The sequence below is a fragment of the Trichosurus vulpecula genome, chromosome 1 (genome assembly GCF_011100635.1).
Source record: "Trichosurus vulpecula isolate mTriVul1 chromosome 1, mTriVul1.pri, whole genome shotgun sequence".
In the NCBI taxonomy this organism is placed as follows: Eukaryota; Metazoa; Chordata; class Mammalia; order Diprotodontia; family Phalangeridae; genus Trichosurus; species Trichosurus vulpecula.
This window is the reverse complement of record NC_050573.1, coordinates 292,175,817-292,186,555: the sequence shown is the minus strand read 5'-3', so window position 1 is coordinate 292,186,555 and position 10,739 is coordinate 292,175,817. Positions and strand designations below refer to the sequence as shown.

The window sequence follows — 10,739 nt, the reverse complement described above, 5'->3', positions numbered from 1 at the left end:
GTCCTCTCCTGCTAGCTTTTCTGCTTTGTGCCCTGCTTTGAGTCCAGACCCCAACCTGCCTCTCCTCCCCATTTTTCCACTATTCCTCTCCTCCCCTGCTTAGCATTGAAGGAATGCCCTCCACCTTAGCCCCATTTAAACCTTCTGCAACCCACTTCTGCCATTATGGCCTCACCCAGTTCTTAAGCTCCTTCTAATAAAGCCAGATCAGAACCCACAAAAAAAGAGCTGAAATAAACTTATAACTTTGTGAAAAGTTTTATCAAATAAAATAATGAAGATTTCTTTTCTTTTCCCATTATTATAATGTGAATGAAATAAAATACTCTTAACAAAGTTAGCAGCCTTTAGACAACTTTTAACAACTGAATTTATTTTATTTTATTTTATTTTTTTGCTTTTTGGCAGGGCAATTGGGGTTCAGTGATTTGCCCAAGGTCACACAGCTAGTACACGTGTCAAGTGTCTGAGGCCGGATTTGAACTCAGGTCTTCCTGACTCCAGGGCTGGTGCTCTACTGACTGCGCCACCTAGCTGCCCCCAACAACTGAATTTATAATCTAAACATATCTAAATTACAAGATAATTTATTTTCCTATCTACTTTAGTGTTACAAAGTTTTTCAACACAGACATAGACTTACTTCACCAGTTTGAATTCACATCTGTTATTATTAGGTTACCTTAAAGTGTGCTGGGCCAAACACTCCAAGATCCTAGATGACCAGCCCAGACAGAAAATCTCTAAAGAGTTAGGTTAGGTGCAAAAATCTTTGAGAATTTCTTTACAAACCATCTTGAAAAGGTGAGTGAGCAAAACTACCACATTTTTATCTCACTTCACTTGTGGGAGAAGATGTCAAAGCTGCAGAAAATTCTTAGGGCAGTGTGGTACAATTGGTAGGGATTGAATCTTTTCCTTTTTTAATTTCTAGTTCCCAAATAAAATTAAACTTCAAGCTTAATTACTTCAAACTGTTAGTAGACTTGGTAAGATATCAATATTCTCCTTTTCACAGATAAGTGATCCTTGCTATACCAACTTCACAACCATTATTACTATTTTCTATATTTCTAAAAAGTGTTTTAAAAACCATTTTTACATCAGTCTTTTAACAATTAAATCTATTACCCAAAAGAATCAAAGAAGAGTTCACTTTTCTAAACCATATTTCTAATCACATTTATATTTATAATAGGCACTATTTTCATACAATTAACAAATTGGCAAGCTGAGGTAAGTTGGCTTAAGACCACACAGCTAACAAGTTTGCTGATCCATATATTTTCCTAATTTATCTTAATGCCAAATAGTATAATCAATTCTAGAAGAGACACATTTCATTTAAAATGAGACCATAATAAATTCAATTACACCTGGATCCATTTTCCAAATGGTATTATACAGGATTTCAATTTATAATCTCAATTACTTGGTATCATATTTTATGAAAAGGTTATTTGCTTGAGTATTTCATACTATGGGCTCCACAATTTCTAGCCGATCCATTGCCAAAGATTTTTAAAGTGGCAGTAATATACCTTAATTATCACATTTAAGAGCACATTGTAATTTAGTTCGAATCTGGATTCTATAATCTCAGAAAGAACTCAGCAGTTATCAATTTACTCCTAGCTATCTGGAGCTTTCTCAATTGGATTTCAAATCAAGCTGCAATTTTTATTATTACTATAGCTCACAACCTTTCCACTTAAACAAAGCCAAACTTCCTTAAGTCTTCTCAATATGCTTAAAACTTCTTTTCATTTTTATACATCTCTCTTGTGGTTTGAAAACCCAAACCTTCTTTATTACCTTTCATATTCTTCCCTCAAACTTTTTGTTATTTCTCTCTTTCCAAGTCTTCAAAACCCTTTACTCAGACTATACAACTTTCCTTTCTTTGCTCAGATCCTACATTTCAACCATATCCTAGACTGCAGTCATTCCACTGAACATTTCCTTCATAATCTTAGCACAAATTGTTGTTCAAACCAATGACTTACTAAAACTTTACTTTCACAAGCTGTGTAGTTAATTCAACCCAGGTGATTTTCTTGACTAATTTAGCTTCTCACAATTATGTTCTGTTGCTTAATTAATTACAATTCAGCTGTCCTCTAGGAAATTAAGGCATCTCAAGTCTCTCTCATTCTTCCAAACAGTGATGAAACCTGTACTGCCTATTCCTAGTTCCAATATATGAAGAAGTTTGTGGGACAAATAAATACCTTTAAAAAAATTCATTAAGATGTTCTTAGTAATTACAAACACTTTCAGGAAGCCTGTAGTGGTTTAGGCTCTTATTAAAGCACAGAAGTGGGATTCTGGGTTCTCCCAGCACTCATTAATGACTTGCAAAAAAAAAAAAAAACCTGGAGTACTTAATTAACAATTTACACCTGTCATTTTGTCTACAAAGATCAACTCAAAACATTTCCTCAAATTAAATCGTACTTACTCTCTTCTCTTTTCTGCTTACTTTTCTCTTTTCGGAATCTGGAGAGAGTTAATATTTGTAACTTGTAAGTCAAGAGAGTAGTATTTTTCAATTCTTACCAACATTTGATATACAAACAACTTTTACAATGGTAACATACATTTTAAACATAAATTTCTGAAATTATAAATTGATTGCATTTAAGATCACTATAGAGAAACCTTGATCAAATTGTACATTAAAGAACAAAAAAATGCATTTTCTAGTTTTAAACACATTGCCCTGATGTCAGATATTGGGTGGGCAATTGTAGGGAACAGAATACCATCAGAGAGCAGAGAATGGTATCCCTAAGTCTCTGAGATCTTTTTCCCAATAGTTCACAGGTAGATTTAGGGATAAGGAGAAAGGGCTGTTCTTGCAGGAAATAAACTCATCCTCTAGTTGCTGCTTCTCTGAATTAAGACAAAATTCCTTTCCATACTTAGTTTCAGTTAGTCAGTTTGCATTTATTAAGTTTCCACCTTATCAATAGAATAGTTATGTAACTTCTAAAATTGGTGGAAAAGAGAGTGGAGGGAACACTTGAAGAAAATCTGGGGCCAGGGTTTTGGAGCCTGATCTTTCTCCAGTTTCTGCCTCTCTTTTCCTCTCTACTGGCTTTCCTTTTCCTCATAGAAAGTGTATAAAGCCGTACATTTGTTGTGCTCAATAGGCACACTATACCAACTTGGTATGAGTTATAGAAATGTTTTTAACAATGGATATAGATAATATTAGTATCTTGTAAACTAAAGGTGTCTAGACTTGAATATAGTTTAGAACTTTTATGTATGTATGTAGGATTCTCACTCTCTTCTTGACTTCTCCAGGTAGAGAGATCAGGAGGAGAGAAAGGTTTGTATCATCTAATAAAAATTACATCCTGACTAAGCAAAGGGAAGAAGTTTTTAGATGACCTAGTTGCCTGTCCATTTTCTATTTTTTCTAGGTCATTTAAATCTCTTTGGGAATCTCTTTGGTTATGCTTTTTTTTTTTTTTTTTTGCTATTCTTAGTTTCCATTATATGTAAAAATTCTTAAGCTGACCTAGACTTCAGTCTTTCAGTTTAATTTCTAATTTGGCCTGTTGAGTAGTCCAAATTCCCTCTTTAGTGTGGATGGGAGGCTATCAATTAATCTCAATTTCAACTGATATGTGGGTGGCCTGCTCTTTAAGAATTAAAGGTACAGGACACAATAAACCTCTCTACTTCATAAGTTAATGGGAGTCTGGAGACCATATCTCCTTCCTTCTTGGCAATAATAATAATAATAATAATAATAATAATAATAATAATAATAATAATAATAATAATAATAATAATGATAATAATAATGACAACAGCCACTCTGAATTGATTATAAAAATGAGTAGGAGTCTCATATATTTTACTGCAAAATTCCTTAGTTGAAAACACACACCAAAAAGTTATTCCTACATTGATTCCTACTTCACTTTCATTTGTAAAACTGTCTAGTATACAATTAGATTTTCTAACCCTTCATGCAAGCTTGTTTTTCTCTTATCATTTCTCTTCTATCTGTAAAATCATAAAACAGTTATTTTGGGAAGGGAGTGCTCTTATCTCCCTTAAAACAATTCTAAAGAAGGTTAATCCAATCCTTACATTACCAAACCTGGCTATAGTTCAGAAAAGTAAAGGGAAAGGGAGGATCTTTTTTGGAAAATTTAAAGCTTTCCAGATTTGCAGGCAAAGTTTTCCTTCTAAGCTCTGTGTGCACAATTGCATTCACACAGGCTCTGAGAACCACGCAAACATGGGCACAGAAAAACGCGCATACTGCTATCTGTGAGACAGTGGACGGGCAAACAGAAAATACTCAAAGGTGTGTGGTAGTGGCTTTGGGACAAAGCTTGTTTGAATTAAACAAGACAATAGGATTAAAAGGACACAGGGGTTCTTACTGGAAGTCTTCCTCCTTATCCCTCCCTACAGTTTTAAGTCCCTGCTAATAGGATAGGTGGTTTTAAACCTCCTTTCTGAGGAAGCAGATATTTGAAAAACACATAGAAGCACATAAGAATAAATACAGAGCTGATAATAGACAGGATTTTACCCTTAGTGTGTGTTACTAGTTCTCTCCAGTCACACACACACACACACACACACACACACACACTCCACAAAGTTAGACAAAAGACTGCAGCGTCCTTAAAAATAATTTAGTGTGTACACAAGAAAGTCCTCTTTTAGATCAAATTCTGGGACCTGTGTGTATGTGTGTATGTGTGTGCATGCATATGTATGTGAGAGAAAGTGCATGTGTGTGTGATAGAGTGTGTGTGAGAGAAGAGAGTGTATGTGTGTGTGAGACAGAGACAGAGAGAGAGAGAGAGAGAGAGAGAGAGAGAGAGAGAGGGAGAGAAGTTAATATAGAAATTCTTGAGCTCCTCCCTCAGATCTTTCACATGTCTGGAAGACTCGAATTTAGTTTCATTTTCTTTCATTTGAGATTCCAATTGGCCTAATCATTTCTGGAGGATAAATATTTTAATCCCGGCCACCTTCTTTTCAATTTTGAGGGGTTTTTTTAATGTTTTCTTCGAATGCTGAAAGCCTAGATTCTGTTTTCCTCTTAATGCCTTCTAACAGCCACCGATTAAAGAAGTCCCATTCAGGGTGTCCGATTTTTGGCCCTGGTTATTGAGGGACATCTTAAAATAGTTAATTTTATCTTTACCAAAGGACCTCACTGTGGTCAGCAGTTTTCAAGGATCAGATCATAGAACTTGCAAACATCTAAACTGTACTGCAAAGCCTTTTGACTGGCTGCCATTCTTCCAGGAGCCACATAAAGTAGACCCTGAATTGTCTATGGGTCTTTAACAGAATTCTCAATTGAAGAGGTGACTCAACCAAAAATGACATGGGAGTCTGGATTCAAGCAGGATTCTGTTCTTATCAGTCTAATGGGAAGTGACTAGGGGACAGGGTACAAGGGGCCCATGCTGCTCCCAGGGCCTCCAGAAGCTCAGTATCTTGCAAAACATAATCTCTGATGGATACCACCGCCACCACCAGTTAACATTGAGTCATGAAATAAATTGAACTCTTAAATGGAGGAAAACCCTTCTTTATTACAATTAAAGTTGTCTTTTGTTCCACTTAGGAGTTTGATTTATTTCAGGACTGACAAATAAAAAGGGAGAAATCAGTCAAGTAGGAGGAGAACCAAGACACAGTAGGAGGACTGCTCAAGTATCAAATATTTCAGAGAGATAAAGAAGGATAAGGATGGACACAAGGTCATGGGATTTGATAACTAAAAGATTATTAGTAATTTTTGAAAGAATAATTTCAGTTGAATCTTGAATTTGAAAACCAGACTACAAGGTGTTGGGAACTGAGTGAGAAGTAAGTGAATGTGATAAGTATAGATTACTTTTTCCAGGAGTTTAGGTATGAAAGGGAGGAAAAATATAGGACAATAATTTAAGTGGTCAGTAGGGTGCAGTGAGAGATTTTTAAAGATGCTGTGACCATCTTTGTAGGTAACATGGAAGCATCAAATAGCTAGGGATTAATAAAAGAATATCGACAGTGAGAATGATTATTGGGACAGTTAGCTGAAAGAGAGTAGAGGGGATGGGATCAAGTATACAAGTAGAGGGGTTGGCCTTGGTGACAAGATGGACTCCCTCTCCACCAGAACTTGGAGTAAAAGAGGACAAAAGTGAAACTAATGTGAATTTTAGGCTTCATTAAGAGAGGCATTGTACCCAAAAGTAAGGAAGAGATAGGCTGACCATACTCTGTCCTACTCAGACCACATCTAGAGTATTATGCTGATTTCTGAGTACCAACCTTAAGGATGTTGACAAGCTGAAGTATGTACAGATGAAGGCTACCAAGATGGCAAAGGTCCTCAATATCATGCTGTATGAGGATCAATTGAAAGAACTAGGAATGCCATTCCCCCACCCCAGAAAATAGAAGATTTAGTGAGAATATACCAGTTTTCTTCAAGCATTTAAAGGGCTAACATATAGAGAAAAGATTAAACTTGTTCCTAGAAGTTGGAACTAGGAGCAATGACGGAAGTTGGCAAATTTTGGCTTGATGAAAAGGCGAAACTTTCTAACATGATGTATTAGAAAATGGAATAAATTGTCTCAGGACATAATGGGTTCCTCCTCACTAGATACCTTCAAGCAAAGATTGGTTGACCACTTGTCATTTATATTGCAGAGGAAATTCTCATTGATGTTAAGCATTGGAGTAGATGGTGAATGAGGTCTCTATTAATTCTGAATTCCTGTAAATTTGCCTGTCACCTAGAGTCAACACAAGGTAAGAAAGGAAAGATCCAAGTTGCCAAGGGAAGAATTAGGGCATTTGAGTTCCTGGAGATAAGAGAGTGGGCAGAGCCTAAAGAGCAGTGATTAGCAAAAAGACAAACTTTTCCTTAAGAGAAAGAATACCTCCACCCCCATCTGCCCTCCCATGGGGGTAGAGGTAATCAAAAACAAACACTTTCGAAAGGGGACAGAGCCAAGGGAGAAAATTCAATAAAGGGGGATAGGTTAGGAAGGAGCAAAATATAGCTAGTCTTTCACAACATGAGTATTGTGGAAGGGTTATACATAATGATACCCATGTGGCTTATGTTGAATTGCTTGACTTCTTAGGGAGGGTGGGTGGGAAGGGAAGAGGGGAGAGAATTTGGAACTCAAAATTTTAAAAACAGATGTTCAAAAACAAAAAAAAAAGTTTTTGCATGCAACTAGAAAATAAGATACACAGGCAGTGGGGCGTAGAAATTTATCTTGCCCTACAAGAAAGGAAGGGAAAAGGGGCTGGGAGGGGAGTGGAGTAACAGAAGGGAGGGCTGACTGGGGAACAGGGCAACCAGAATATATGCTATCTTGGAGTGTGGGGGAGGGTAGAAAGGGGAAGAAAATTTGTAATTCCAACTCTTGTGAAAATCAATGCTGAAAACTAAATAAATAAAAAGTTACATGGAAAAAAAAAAGAAACCACCAAAAAAACCCTAAAAAAAAATAAAAAGAGAGAATAAAATGAGTGGATGAGATACGTATTACTTTTCTTTCTGAAACACTTATGCAAATAGGATGATTGAAAGCATGATCCAAGATATTAGAACGAATGTTCAAAGAACACATATAAATTCATATCTATTTAAATGTAATGGTTAGAGCAAGAACATTGAGGTTGTCTTATTATATCATGCAACCAGGAAGCTCAAAGAAATACCTTTCATTGTTTCTCTTACAGCAGAAGATCCTCGTCCTTGGATTTATTTTATTCACGCACTACTCCACTGACAAAACTTGAGTTTCTACTATATGAAAATCACTGTTAGGGATTTCAGCCAATTCAGTGATATATAATCACCTTTGCTGTTAAGGAGCATCAATCCATTGGGACAATGGCATTTACTCAAGTAATTGTATTATAATATACAATGTAACAAGTGAAACAAGACATGCACAAACTACTTTGAGAGTACAGAGGAGAGAGAGAGAGATTATTTCTTCTTGGAGGAATCAGGAAAAGATGCAGAGAGAAGATAGCGTTTGAGTAAATCCTTGAAGAATGAGCAGAAGGGAGAAAGACCAGAATATTCCAAGCAAAAGCAATAGCAAGATTAAAGGATACATGAAAGAAAGTCAGTTGGGGACTACATTATAGAACATGCGAATCATATGAATGTCAGTTTAAGGATTTTGTAATTAAATTTTGGGGTATTGCATAGCCTTTGAAGCAGGGTATCATACATATTCAAATGTTTGCTTTAAGAAGGTTGCTTCCAAAAGCAAAGTGTAGGCGGAATTGGTGTGTAAAGAGAGACTAGTCAGAGAGGCCAGATAAAGCGTCAGTGCAACAGCCTAATAGGTAGCCAGGTGGTGCAGTGGTTAGAGCCCCAGGCCTGGAGTCAGGAAGATTCATCAAATCTGGCCTCAGACATGTACCGGCTGTGTGACTGTGGGCAAGTCACTTCATCCTGTTTACTTCAGTTTCCTCATCTGTAAAATGAGTTGGAGAAGGTAACGGCAAACCATTCCGGTATCTTTGTTAAGAGAACCCCAAATGGGGGGTCACAAAGAGTTGGACACAACTGAAACAACTGAACAACAATAGCCTAATGAGAGAAAATAAGGTTCTGAGAGCAGGTATTATGAATGTGAATGGAAAAGAGAGTAAAGAGGTGAACAATTTTTCAGAATTAGTATCCGATGAACATAGAGACTAATGAGATATGGAGAGGGAGGGAAAAAAGGAGATGCCTAGGTTTTGAGGTTTTATGACTGGGAAAGATGATTAATCTATGAACAGAAATTAAGAAGTTAGGTGATGTATTGAGCTTTGGATGGGGTTAGAGACAATGATAGACTCTGGAGATCTTTTCCATAGTCAACTTATAACATAAATTTACTACCTGAGTCCAAGAGACTGCATCTAGCATAGAGATCATGAATGTGAATCCTTTGGTTATGACCTCTGTACCTTAATCTGAATAAACAGATAACTTACATTTCTATACTCCTTTAATTTCTTAAATGCTTTCTTTACACAAACTTTTTGGGGTAGGTACTATAATTATTATTTCCATCTTACAGATGAGGAAACTGAGGCTCAAAGTTATAAAGCTAATAAAACTAATATATGTCAGAGCCAGAACCGAAAATAGATGTTTTGACTACCAAACCAGTGCTCTTTCTAACACATAATGCTATCATTATTTGTCATATTTATAAATGGACCTGACATTTGGAACACCAACATGGGTCAGTTAGAGGGAAAATATGAGAAAAACATTTGTCTAAATTGTTGCTAAAAGTTGGATACAACTTCTAAGAATGAGACACTTGCAGCTGGGGCATTTTGACTTGTTTTATATGCCAGTGCTTACTTCAGATTGAGCTAATGAATTTCAGATTTCAAATAAAGATTGCTAGTGGATGTAACAGAATTCCAGCTAACCTATTTATCCTCAAAGATGATGCTGTTAAAGTGCTGCACTCAATATGCTAGCAAATTTGGAAAACACTCATGGGAGGCCAATCGTAAAGAAGGGCAATGCTAAAGAATGCTCAAATTACTGAACAATTGCACTCATTGTATAGCTTAAGATGCTTCAAGCTAGGTTTTAGCAATATGTAAAATGAGAATTACCAGAAGATCAGACTGGTTTTCAAAGAGGCAAAGGAACTAGAGGCCAAATTGCCAATATTCACTAGATTATAGAGAAAGCAAGAGAGTTCCAGGGGAAAAAAAAAAACAAAACAAAAAACCTGTGTCATTGGCAATTCTAAAGCCTTTGAGTGTTTGGATCACAACAAATGTGACAAGTCTTTCAAAGAGATGGAAATACCAGATCCTCTGATTTGTCTCCTGAAGAACTTTAACCTGAAGGTTAAGAAGCAACAGTGAGAACCAAACATGGAACAACTGATTGGTTTAACATTGGAAAAAGGGTAGAACAAGGCTGTATGTTGTCATCTTATTTATTTAGCTTATATGGAGAGTACATAATGCTAAATGCCGGGTTGGATGAATCAAAAGCTAGAATTAAGGCTGCTGGAAAAAATATCAATAATCTCAGATAGGCAGATGACAACACTTTGATGGCAGAAAGTGAGAAAAATTACGAAGCTTCTTGGTGAGGGTAAAAGAGGAGAGTGTAAAAGTTTACTTGAAGCTTAGCACACACACATACACTAAAATCTTGGCAACTAGTCCCATCATTTCCTGGCAAATGGAAGGAGAAGAAATGGAGCCAGTGTCAGATTTTATATTCTTGGTCTCAAAGATAAATGCAGATGGCAACTGTAGCCATGAAATTAAAAAAAACACTGTGCTTGCTTCAGCAGCACATATATTTAAATTGTGATGATACAGAGAAGATTAGCATGGCCCTTGTGCAAGGATGAAATGAAAATTTGTGAAGTATTCCATATTTGTGGGAAAGACAGTAATATAACTGAAAAATTTTACATCAAATTTCTCTGATAAAGGCCTCATTTCTCAAATATATAGATAATTAAGTTAAATTTATAAGACTACAGGTCATTCTCTAATTGATAAATGGTCAAAGGATATGAACAAGCCATTTTCAGAAGAAGAAATCAAAGCTATCTATACTCATATAAAATGCTCTAAATGACTATTGATTAGAGAAATGCAAATTAAAACAACTCTCAGATACCTCCCCACATGTTAAAGATTGGCTAATATGAAAGAAAAGGAAAATGGCAAATGTTGCAGAGGAT

The 10,739-nt window shown here is 36.1% G+C and overlaps 1 non-coding gene across 1 annotated transcript; it reads left to right on the top strand.

Annotated features, from left to right (window-relative positions):
* The first annotated feature begins 10,324 nt into the window (after positions 1-10,324).
* Positions 10,325-10,431, top strand: LOC118835008. The gene has a single exon (XR_005009375.1). It is a non-coding gene; the product is annotated as a U6 spliceosomal RNA (small nuclear RNA).
* The last annotated feature ends 308 nt before the right edge of the window (positions 10,432-10,739 follow it).